This window comes from Leptosomus discolor, chromosome 6 (assembly GCF_034619465.1).
Source record: "Leptosomus discolor isolate bLepDis1 chromosome 6, bLepDis1.hap2, whole genome shotgun sequence".
Classification (NCBI taxonomy): Eukaryota; Metazoa; Chordata; class Aves; order Leptosomiformes; family Leptosomidae; genus Leptosomus; species Leptosomus discolor.
In genome coordinates, this window is record NC_141396.1 from 16,698,077 (window position 1) to 16,710,869 (window position 12,793).

Sequence of the window (12,793 nt, forward strand, 5' to 3'; positions counted from 1 at the left end):
TGTCCTTGTCTGGGCTCACCCAGGCTGGGCATCCTCAGACCTGGCTGGAAATGCCCCTTCTGCCTTCTAGGTACCAGGCTCAGCCATCCCCGGGAAGGCCACACCATGGTTCTTGGCAGAAGTCAGGCAGAGATGAAGGTGCAGACCCTGTCCAAGGCTCTGGGAACCAAGGCTGAAATTCCCCCTGGCAGGGGACCTGAAGGCAGGCAAAGATGGATTGCCCTTTCCTCTCAAAGTGGCTGCTGAGCCAGGACACTTTGCTGTATCACCTTTGCTTTGCACCAAGCAGCTTCACCAGGAAGGCAATACACCGCACCAAGGCAACAGCAGTCCTGCAACTTCAGCTGCTCCTTCCCCTCTTCCCGGATCCCTCAAGATGGGAACTGAAAGGTGTATCCATCCAAGGCAACCAGGAACCCTAAGATTACTCCTCAACATCTGCACCTCAGACCAGTGAGTGCTTCCCTTCACCTTCCTGTCCCACTGCAATTACGGGCAGAGCACGGCACTGCCGACACCTGGCAACGCTGGGACATCAGCATCCTCCCCACCAGCCCTCCCCGACACAGCCTGTTTTTCCTCCCACATCACAAGCAGAGTCCCTGCTCTGTCCAGTCAGACACAACTTCCCTGAAACGGGACTCCACCTTCTCCCCTCCCAAAGCGCCTCTACGTGCACGGTGAACAGTCACCCTCGAAGCGCCACCCAGCCAGCAACACCCGTCCCGTACTCAGCATGGCTTGTCAAACCATCCCACCTAGCTAACAGCAGCAATAGCATGGTGACGACACACACCACCACCCACAGTGAACACACAGGGCCCCAGGGGTCCTCATTTCTCCATACAGCCATGCACAGCCCACCTGAACCCTGGAGAGTCAGGAAGAGGGGAAGCTAACACAGAAGGAGAAAAACATCTCTGCTGATGAGGTGTAGCCAACTTCCAGCGAGAGCGCCAGTGGGGGATCCAGCCAGGGAAAAGCTTTCTGCTGACAGGACCGCTCTGTTTATCCAGTCCGACTCACCTCCTGGGAACAAAGCGGGTTTGTACTCGGCAGGAACAGCTTCCTCAGCACGTCCCTCCCCACCCCCAGCCGTACTCCCACTAAAGCCAGCGTGCTGTGCCCTGGCCCCCAGCCACCCTCACCTTTGCCGTCCTGTCCATCACTCCTATTGCTCTCTGCTGCCTTCCCCATAGCACGTGGGCTCCTTGGGGCACAGGCTGTCCCTTTGTCACCAGCGTTGTGCTGGCTGTACAAACAAAGAGCCCAATATCCAGCAGCCGACAGCACTTTGCCACCAAAAAGAGATGAATGGACTGGAGTGAATCAGGAGCACAAAGAGCTGCAGTTCAGGGTAGCAGGAACCTACTGAGGCAGAAGGAGTAACAGTATTAAAAACATGACCATGTGGAGCAGGGAAAAAGATGGAAGAGCCATCAATTAGCTTGGAAATAATAAGACAAGAAAGGAGCCTTGCGCTGTTTGAGGTGGGGTGGCTGGGACATGCTGCTGCATGCTCTGATGGGACCAGGACAGCAGCAGCGACAGGCGCAGCAGCAGCAGCAGCGCCTCGCAGGCACCTGGGGCTGCCCTCCAGCCCACAGAGAGGCTGCTGACTGAGCTCAGGGTCCTAGGAATCCTTGCCACACTCTGAATATGCAAACTTCACAGGCACACTGGACGAGGGGGGGGAAACATATTGCAGGCATAATTGCTGCCTTGGGGTAGTTTCTCCAGGAGCACATGATGGTACAGTGAGATTTCTGGCACTTCTTCTGTCAGAAGTATAACGTAAGAGTGGGCTGAGGAGTGCAAGGATTGCAGCATGTGTGCTGCAGACCCAAACCCTGGCTTTGCTGCTGTCACTGGGGCTGAGGCTACGGCCCTCCTGCTACCCGGGGCTCAGATCCAGCCCCTGAAAACAGCAGTGCCACTTCCTTAACTCACTTACAGCTCTGGGCACTCATTCATTAAAACGTACAAAATTTTCCAGTGAGACTGAGAGGAGCAGGCAGGATTGCAATTGTTCCACCATGTATATATTAATTGCAGTTATAATAAAACATGGGCACTAACATATTCATGTGAAAAGCTTTCCCTGAGAGCCAGCCCATGAGGTAAGAAAGCATGAAGTAACTTCTGAATCTGCCAAAAAAAAAAAAATCCCAATAAGCTCATGTTCCCTCACCAGTATTAAGAAGAGCAGGATCACTCCCTGACTCCATCTGAGTCTAGACAGTATGCCCCTGCATTCGAAAGCAGTGAATCAGCAGTGGGGTTTGTTTGCTACATAACATGAATTGAACACAAAATATTATGTTTTCCAGGACCTTGGCCTCGTCTTACTCCATGGAGTGCTGCCTGCCAATGTTTCCTCCAAATGCCCACCTAGAGAAGGAAGCCTCCCAGCATCTTCCAGACCAGAATCTTACTGATTCCAACATTTCAGGCTTAATGGTGGACCTGAGCTTCTCCCAGATCCACCCTTGACCTGGTGAAAACATTCAGCAACAGCTCGAGCAGAGGCTCCAGCAGGAAGAGCAGATTGCAGGGAGAGCCGGGCTCCGCCTGTCATCCCCAGTGAGTCACAGCTCCAAACGGCTGGCCAAGCACCATCCCCTCTCACCTCAAGGATGGGTGATCCCTGCCTACCAGGGGGAGGGAGGCAGGGTGGGGTCCTCCACAACTCAGCAAACACTGGGACTTCACTGCTGGTGGAGGTCAGGACTGCGAATTGCAGGACTCCTGCCCCCGCCTAGCAGCAGACCCGCATCCAAAGAGAGCCTCACTGTGCAAGTATGAAGTTGCAGCGCAGCAGCGAGCTCGCCTCGCTGAGAACACGCTCTCTGTCTCGCTGCCTGATCCTGCACAAACTAGGTAACGTGTTCCTGGCGCCCGACTGCAGCCTGCCTGCTGCCAAGCTCCGGGCCTCACACAACAGCATTGTGCAGCAAGGCTGAGAGGATTCCCAGGGCATTAATCACTCCCCCCAGCCTGCCTGCATGCATGCTCAGCACACATTAACATCACCTCCATGGAAGACTGCCCTATCCCATCTTGCCATTAGCTCTGGAGCGTGTCTGGTTCAGCGTGGGCTGATGAAAGGAGGGCCCAGAATGAAATGATGGCTATTAACTCAGCTACAGTACTGTTTCGAGACCTTCAGCACAGACTGGATCAAGCCACAGTGGCCAAGAGAAGGCATTTACACACTGACAACTTCTTGTATCCTTCCTTTCTTTTTGCAGCTGAAATTGGGCAAGGTAAGAGGTCTCAAATAATGGACTCACCAGCACCACAAATAATTGTCAGGAACTTGCTCGAAGCGCCATCACTTAGATGGATGCAGACCTACTGAAGATGGTGATATAAATGCCCTTTTTGCATTTTTTTTGATGGTAAGGGTGAGCAAATGAGTCTCTGATGAGTTTCTGTAGCTTAGAAATGAGAGTTCTGTCTTCCCTGTTTTTGCTGAAAGACGCCGAAGCAAGGATTTCAAGCAGTTAAGAGATAAGGCAGCAACATGAGGAGACCATTTGAGCCTGATTACAAAAAGTATTAACAGCCCCAGTAAAAGGAGAGACCCAAAGGGTTTGCAGACAGCTAATCTGGTGTTACACCCAAAGTGCTGATCAGATCATGAGATAAAAAGCAGTAGCGGATGGATGCCACAAATTTTGCAGCAAGAAAACTGAACTTCACAGGTGCTATCACCACTTGTTTCCCTCTAAATAATACTTTTCAGGTACTTACTCCAGAAGCAGCTCTGTTAGAACTGGCTATGGTCAGCATGACAGCATGGTAACTGAAAAACTAACATTTCACCAAACTGCAGTGTTTGCTTCCACAGACACGCTTGGTTTGCACAACAGGGACAAGTGGATTCTTGTTCAGCAGATGTCTCAGTCTCTGTAAAAACCTTAGAGCCTGCCTGAGCAGTAGACCAGGAAGGAGTCAGATTCCCAGAAATGTACAAAAGCCTAGTCTGTCACAGAATGATTAAAGAAATGAATATTAAAAATATTAAACAAATACTGCCAGTGATCTTTTTTTAAAATTGAAAAATGCCATGCATTTCACCTAGATCCTTTCATGCCTCCTTTTGCTCATTATAGCTCAATGCCTGATCATTGAAAACAGTCTACCCCCAGAGATGGAGATGCCCCTCAGCCCCATTCAGTGCACCCTCCAGCTGCTGGGTCTCGCTTTGACAACAAGAGACCTGCTGCAGCTCTTGCTGCACTCTAGGCTGCAGGACTGGTACCTGACATGCAATGGGAGGAAACCAGGAGTGACGCTTGGCTTCTCATGCCATTGTGTCAAGAACAGAAGCTTACTAACTACACACCGAGGCATTCCTACCCTTTTACTCTGTTCCTCCCCGTGGTCTCCAAATCTGGACAGCCCTCCTTCTCTCCTCCTTACCTCATTGCATCCGCACAGCCTGTACAGTCCTCATCCACACTTCAAGGGCAGGACATTGCCTGCACACCAGCACACCCTGGCCACTCATGCCAGCCTTCAGAGCTGTCACCACCCACAGTCACTCTCCCTGCTCGGAGCAGAACGTGTTGCTCTGTAAGCTCCCGGAGGTCCTTGCTCGCCTGCACATTCCTGGGTGGGATAAACAATACCCCGTTGAGCCAGGCCGCCTGGGCTCCAGCTGGAGATAGTGCCAATGCAGGGACTGCGGCTCTGGCAAACTGCAGAGCTGACCCTATGAATCCTGACAGAATGGACAATGCAGGAAGCAGGGCAAAAACCTGACTAATGGTGTGGAGGAGAGGAGCCTTCTCCCACCAGGGAAACGCTGACTGCTGCAGCCTCTTGTTAAGACATACTGCTTCTCTCAGCAGGTCCCAAAGAGCCCCCCCACTGCACTTTGCATAGTGGGAAACGTGAGATCTCTTCTGCACTCCACCTCCTAACCCCATATGGCTCCCAGGAGGAAGAGGAATTTCCTCTTTAAAAACAAGTGGCTTCTTTTGCTTTGTCTGTGACCTGATATACCAAAAATCATTGAAATGAATATATTGAGGTTGGATACCAAGCCCTCCAGAACCAGGACTACCAAGGACAAGGGCTGCTTAAGCAAGCTCTGGCCTCGCACCACATGTATGTGACAGTTTGGGGTATTTACCACAGGAGCTCTGCCACGTACCACACAAGTCATTCAAACCACTACTTCTTCTCTCCAGCTGGGCCCTGGCTGTCACAGTGTTCTCACCTGCTCAGTTGCAAGGCGTGGCTGAGGGCAGGCTGGTGGCATTTGCGTGGGATAAGTGTAGCTTGGGGAGGAAAGAAGAGGAGCTTGTGCTGGGCCAGATGGTAAGCAAATGAAAGCAAGCATCTGGAAACTATAGCACAGCATCCATTTTTAATGCAAAGCAGAACACCTTGCCGCAACATGTGAGCAAGGAGACGGTGACGGATATTTAATCTCTGGCACTGGGGACCCAAGCACGCAAAGGCCAGAACACCAGCTTCGGAGACAAGTTTCCCAAATTCTGTATGGAGTGGCTGCACCTTGCAGACCTCGTTACCGAATCCTACCCCAAGGCACGCAGTTGTCTCTTGCCATTTTTGCAGACAGGGTAAAACAATACAGCATAGAATAAGGAACAGACAAAACCCCAAGAACAGCACCACTTCTGCTGTGTGGTACCCATGGCTGGGCTAGTGGGGCTAAGTAGTATACAACTAAAAAATTAGTCATTACACTGTGAGTACATATCTAAAACAGGTTGAACTGGACCTCAAGGACATTCCTTAACACTGGAGCACTTGACTTTGCACCCTGAACAATATTTTTCAAGACAGCTTTTGGACAGAAGCCCATTGTGATGCTTTGGTTGCTGGGCAGGGAGTCCAGAAATCTGGAAATTACTTGAGTTTGACTTGGAAGCTCTGCTCTTTGCCCGCCTTCACTCCTGTTCTGCTTGTTATCTCCAAAGAACCTAAATTCCTGGCAGGACTCTGCTGATACCTGGCAACACATGGACCTCTTCCTTTCTGAGCTCCTAGGTCCTCCTGAGAAGGAAGCAACAGATTTTAATTCCTAACAGAAAGGTTCTAAAAATAAGACAAAATAAAAGCTGTGTCGCTCAGAAGTGGGGTTGAGCAATCTTAGAATGTGATTAGAAAAATACTTTTGCTGGACGTTGAGGGGAAATTATCAGTTAAGGTAGTTAAGTGCCAAGGTAAGCACAATTCAGGCTGTCCCACCCAAGCTCACATCACCACCGTCACAAAGTCCGTCTGAACAGTCACCCACTGCAGGGACACCTCAACTGCACGCAGAACCCTGAGACGTCACACAGCCACGCTTCTCACGACAGCTAGCAGAGCTGGTCGTTCCTTTCCTCTCCCCTACAGCTCAGTTCCTCCCATCCTATTCCCAAGTTAACATTTCTCTAAAATCATTGTACGTTCGTACTAGTTTTTAATGTCACTGCTGATCCTAAGCGGAGCGGCTGGAGAGAGAACTGAAACCTTTGGCCTTGGCAGAGCAGAGGATTTCAAGAACAGAACAGCAGAAGCCAGTGCAGAGATGTGGGAATTCTCAGTGCTATGGAGGACCTTGCAAACAAGCAGGACACATTTAGACACAATGCCCAGCACGACTTGCAGCCAGAGGAGTGAGTCAAGATGAGGGGGATGATGGTGACGTCTCGTAGCAGGGTACAGAGGCTGTATTTGGCAAAGCATCTGCAAAACTGCACATTCTGTATCTACAAACCCTTTCAGGCCTTTTGCGGAGGAAAAGATAGAACTGCAATGGAAGCAAAGGAGCGAATGGCAGAGGCAAGAGGAGAGAGAGCTTTTTCAGAAGAAACTGAAAGTTACGGAAACACGACAAACCACAGAACAGATGTTAATGCTTATGACACAACTAGAGACTTCGTAGGTACTATGGCAAGGAGAACAAGATGTGAAAGGACGGAGGTGGGGGCAGTACTTCAAACACTAGGAACGGCAGCAGAGATGTTAGAGCTCAGAGGCCAAATGGTGTCAAGGATAGGATCAGCTGAGGCACCTCTCAGGGTCAGCAAAAGGGTGAGCACAGGAGCAGCAGCCGCCTCTCAGAAGGTGTTGAGGGTGAGCCAAGCCTCCATCCCCTGGCAAGGCTACTGGAGGAGGCACCTCCAGGTCATCTCTGTTAAAGTGCAAGGCGACAGTGTTGGGCTGGCAGTGATGCAGAGGGATTTGCATTTGCTGAAGTGAGAACAAACGGGGAAATCTTGTGAGTTTCTCTTCTCAGGCTGGCACAAGCAGAGCGGATGCTCTCGCGGAGCACCCGGGGATGGCACAGCACTGCATCACAGAGCTTCTGCTCTCTGTGTGCAGCCACCTGTGCCACCCTGCACCAGTGCTACCACTCCAAGCCCATAGTGCCAGACCACTCCAGGTCCTGGATGCCTGCACCGTTTCTACACGGCCAGGTGCTCCCCTCCAACAAGCCACCCAGGCAACGCCAGCTACCACCAGCTGCGTGCCTGCTTGGTGGGTGACCACCCCGGGTTACCACTGGCCACACAGATACGGCTTAAGAGGCTAAAATCCCAACCCACGCAACGTGGGGAGCAGATGGGTGGCTCCCGCTGTACTCCACAGCTGCTCCATGCTGCCAAGGTGCCCAAAGTGCTCCCAGGGCAGCGTGGGCATGGGGGACAGAGCTGGCAGGACACAGCGAGCACCCAGCTGGGCATGCAGGGCTGGAGGGCCACACGTTGCCACAGCCCGGCCGCTGGGACGAGGGGAGAGCACCCACCCGAGCTAGCAGCACCCACCCCAGCTAGCAGCACCCCAGCCAGAGGCACCCGCCACCCCCAGGCCGGCCAACGCGGCCGAGGGCAGCCCCCCGGCCTAGGGCAGCCCCCGGGGAAGGCAGAGCCTCGGCCTCAGCGGGGCAGCGCGGGGGAGAGGGTGCCGGTACGGGCTGAGAGGGCAGGAGGCGCCGGGAGGGGCGGGAGGCGGCAGGCTGAGGCGGGGGCCGCGGCAGAGGCGGGGGGCCGGGCCGCGCCGGGGGCCCGGCGGAGGCACAGGCCGGGCGGCCGCGGCGGCGCGCAGGGCGGGGGGAGGCGGGCGGGCAGACGGCGGGGCAGCGGCGAGGCCGGGCGACGGCAGGCTGGGAGCGCCCCGCTCCCCCCCGGCCGCTCTAGCGGATCCCTACCTTCTCCCGGCCCGCTCCGGGCGCCGCGGCCGCTCCGGCCCTGCGGGTCCCGCTCCCGCCTCCGCCCCCCCGCGGCCGCCCAGCCCCGCCCGGGCCCCGGCCGGCCCGGCCCCCAGCGCCCGCCCGGCCTCGCAGGGCCCCGCCCGGCTGCGGCCCGCCCCGCCGCCCGGCTGCTTTCGCGGGGCCCGGCCTGGCCGGCCCGGCGTGGTGCAGCTGGGAGGCCGCGGCCAGGGCTGGCGGGACGGGCTGCAGCTGCTCCGCGGGGCCTGGGCCGCAGCCTGGGGACCCCCGGGTGACATGGGGACATCCCCCTGTGCAGCATCGCTCGGCCCTAGACTGCGAGGCAGCCTCCCCGGCGGCCCACGGGGACACCCCGACGCGGGACACGCTGCCCACCGTGGGGTGCCAGGCGCGGGGACATGGGGTGCAGCCTCCCCTGTAGGCACCAGGCTGGGCACAGCGCCTGTGCGCCATGCGCCCGTGCTAGGGGGCTGGCAGAGCACCCAGGAGCCCGGCGTGGAGCGAGACAGGCAGCTGCCCGTGCAAACCCTCTTCGACTTCTTCCCTACAAAGCGCTGCCACCTCGCAGACATGAGCAGCGCCGGGGCTCCCTTTCCACGCTGTTGCCTTCTCCTTGGAGTTTCTTGCTGCCTCGTGGGCTTCAGCTTTGGCAGCAGCTGACGAGTGGGTCTACACTGTCCATCTGGTGCAGTCTCAGTCTTGCTGCTAGGAGCTGGCTTGGCTGCTTAGATACGCTAAGATCATGCCAGAGCACCAAGATGGAGAAAAACAAATAGCTCCTTGGCAGAAAACTGTGACAGGGAGGGACAGTTTGTGCATCACATAGCCGTCAGGCACACCAAGTATAGTAGGTCCTGCACTGGTTGTCCTGGCAGGCCGAAAAAAGCCTCCGTGCCCCATGGGATACCATCCCTCAGCAATATGCTGTAAAGCCCGGAGACTCTCAGCCTCCAAAGCCATTATTACCGTTTGGCACTTGGTGCATTTAGCTATACTTCTCCATAGCAACCACCCAGATCCCAGCTTGGCTTGCCACCAGCCAGGAGAAGGGTGTGCAGAGCGTGTTGCACGTACCGCTGTCAGAGTCGTGTTAGTACGTGCCCAGGCCCCCGAGGTGGGGACCCACACTGCTGGGATGGTGCGATGCTGTTGGTAGAGGGCCTGAAGCTGCACAGGGAGCTTGGTGCTCTCTCCCCAGTAGGTATGGATACTTGTACATGGTTTGCTGGAGCTGAAGAATGGACACCAGCCCCTGCCACAGGGCTATAGATACTGTCCTCTGACCCAAAATTTCTGTTGTTCTTGCCTGCCAAGACAGATTTTGAGCATTTTTTGTCATCCCAGTCCCTTGTACAGCTTTTCAGGTCACTGCCATGACCAACTCTCCTCTGCTGACATCCCCAGCCAAGCTGCCTCACTCTTATTTGAGCTCAGCTATTTGTATTTTCCCTTTTCTTCCTCCTCCATGCCAGCCACAGAAAGCAGCATGCATCGCAGGCACCGAGTCCTATCCTCCCTCCCCACTGGGGTTTCTGCTCATCCAAGATCCTCACAGTTTTGCTTGTAAGAGTTTTTGTTCATTCTTCTGGGTCTGGCTTCATTTTGTTTACATATTTCTCTGGTGTCTGCATACAGTTTTGGTCCCCTCAACTCAGAAAGTGTAAAAGAGAATGGAAGAAAGTTCAGAGGCAGGCAGTAAGGATGCTCAGAGGTATGGGAATAGACTGTACAGTGAACAACTGTGTAGGGTGGAACTCTTCAGCTTGGAAGAAGGACATAGGGTGGAAGGGATCATGAGTGGCCCAGAGAGTATGGGGAGGATTGACTGTTCGCTGTGTCTACTGACACAAACCTGTCAACTGCTTTTGCCATGACTGGAGCCTCAAAAGAATGTGAAACCACTGCACTGCAGGTATGTCAAAGGTTTAGTGCTGTTTTTAGCCCATGCTTCTTGCAACACTAGGGGCTAAGTTCATGGCAAGCCTTTGAGAGACATGCTTAAGAGGGTGCTGCCTCAGAAACGTTTTGTAACCATGTTTTCACGTGGAGAGCTCGGCCATGGCCAAGTGGAGCTTTACCAAACTGCTCAACACAAAAATATTCAGAGCTGGGAGGAGAATGAGCTGGACAAATCCCAGCCCAGAGAGAGAAAGAGTCTTCCAGAAGGCTGTAACTTGTAGGAACCCTCTTGTAGGGGAAAAAGCTTACGACTGAGACTAATTTTGATGCTGCACTGCCAAACCCACAGCAATCTGTGAGGGTGAGTGACGTGGCCTCCTGGACTAGCTGTCCTGTTCTAAAGAAGAAATCTCCCTCCTCTGCCTTTGCCCTGGAAAGTAATGGGAATTGAGATGGTCCTACATTTTCTAGGACCACAAGAGGGCAACATGAGAGCACCCTGCAGCCAGCAGGCTCAGCAAGGCGACCTGTGACACTGCTAGGATGTGGGTGGCATGGGCAGCTCTGTGCAGGCTGTCCAGGGACCACCCGCTGAACTAGCCAACTGATGGCTGCTCCCTGGGAGCCCTTTCCTTGCTCTCAGCTTCATATATCTCCTCAGAGATGAGCTGTTAGCTCAGCAGCTGAGCTAGTGCCGTGGTTGGGGTCAGCAGTATCTTCCTGCACATGGGTCAGACATGTGGTGACAGCAGACCTTTCTGCATGCTGCACGGGGCCAGGCTGTGGGATGCAGGGTGACCTCTGTCATCCTGCCTGCATGTCCACCAGGAAATCTTTTGGGTGAATGTGCACTAACACATGGCTTCAAACAGGAGGGTCCAGCATGTGTAGTGATACTGCTGGGCTTGGCCAGAAGAGGTGTGAAACCACACAGAAGTTTGAACATCTCAGCCTCACGGTCCTTTTTCACTTCCTTCTGCCATCAAACGATAAAAAATTAGAGAATCTGAATTCAGCTTTGGTTGTGAATGTGGAACTGGCCAGTCTCTGCAGCCCACACTGGCCTCTGCAGGCCAAAATCACTCAGTCATGGTTAAGTGCGCTACCATTGCTGGCACTTTTTTTGCAATAGCCTGTATAAATACTCTGCAAGGGACAGTTTGCTCTGCCTTTCCAAGAACAGGCATGACAGAGAAACAGCTTCTGTTAGCAGGCAGAGCTACAAGAGTGTGTGTGTGCTGCTAGGGCTGAAAATGCCACTAGGATCTTGTGGCAGAGACGGAGGAGGAGGTGACGGTGAGGAATGAAGCACAGAATATTGCCTAAGCGGTAGGGTGGGAGAGGTTGCTCACAAGAGTTGAAGAGATGTTTGCAAAAGAGAAGGAGCAAGGGGATGTCTGGGGGACACTTTTTGGACAGGCTTGAGCCATTGAGAGAGCAAGTGCAATGGAGGGCTGTATGGGGGAAGATTGGGATAACCAGCCAAGGAAAAAGGAATGGCTGGGGCATGCGGGTGGGGCTGTTTAACCCTCTGGAGTTATTTATTTTCTATGAAGAATGCTAGAAAGGTTTTGCCTGCTTAAGATATTTTTGCCATGGAAATAACCAGCATTGTTTCTGCTCTTGCTTCCACTCAAACCTGCCCACACAGCCTAAGCAGCATTTTAAGGCTCAGCAGCCTGCAGTACCCCACCTCGCTGAACTCTGGATAATGTCTTTCCTAACACAATTACAACTCACATTGCTTGTGCTGAACCTGCACAGCACACTGCTGGCATCAAGGATCCACACTTCTCTGTTGCACATTGACAGGACCAAGGTTCAGGGTATTTGTCTCAAAGGAACATCAAATCACCTGTCTTGCACTCCTACTCCTCACCTATCGTCAGACTTCACCTAGTTGCTCCTGAGCTCAGACTAATAGTTTGTGTTGGCTAGAACAGACCCTTCAGTGAGCCATCTGGTTTGGGTCTGAAGACATAAGGAGACAGCATAACCCTTGGCTTTTGCCAGCGTGTATCGTTTCAGCCTGTCTGACTACAAAGAATCCAAACCAGCTACCAGAAAGCCCCATCTAACACATCAAGATAAATGTGACAGGAGATGACCTTGGACCACCACCTCCCAGTGCTGCGTTCATAATTGTGGTGTTGCCAACCAGCAATAGCTGTGCTGTGTGTAGGACAAACTGTTCAGAGCTGGTCACAGCACTGACTGCTTTAAAACTGACCTCCCCCTAACTTCAGGGTCTACAGGCAGCAACTGTCCTTACCTGAGGGAGAAGCATGGCACTCACACCCAGAGGACTAGTGCCAGGACTCACATGCCCAGCTTGTGAGTGCAGCAGTCAAAGACCAGGGCCTGGATTCATTCTCCCTGGTACGCACTAGTGTCTGGGCATCTCACATGGGCTGTAGCAACTGAGTCCAGGAGTAAAGGGAGCAGACCTCTCCGAGACAGAGCGAGTGCAGGAGAAGAGCTCAGCAGCTACAGACACACTGCCCAGGGAACCGCAGCCCAGGCACATTTTGTTGTGAATGACTTCACGATTTGCTCAGGGATTAAATACTTCCTCGTTTAATAACCTATTAATTTGGGCTAGTTTCATGCTGGACTGTTGGAAAGTTCACCGGCTGGAGTCATCAGCCAGGCCTTGTATAAACGGCTTCCCCCAGCTCTCAGCCAAGTGAGCTGTCC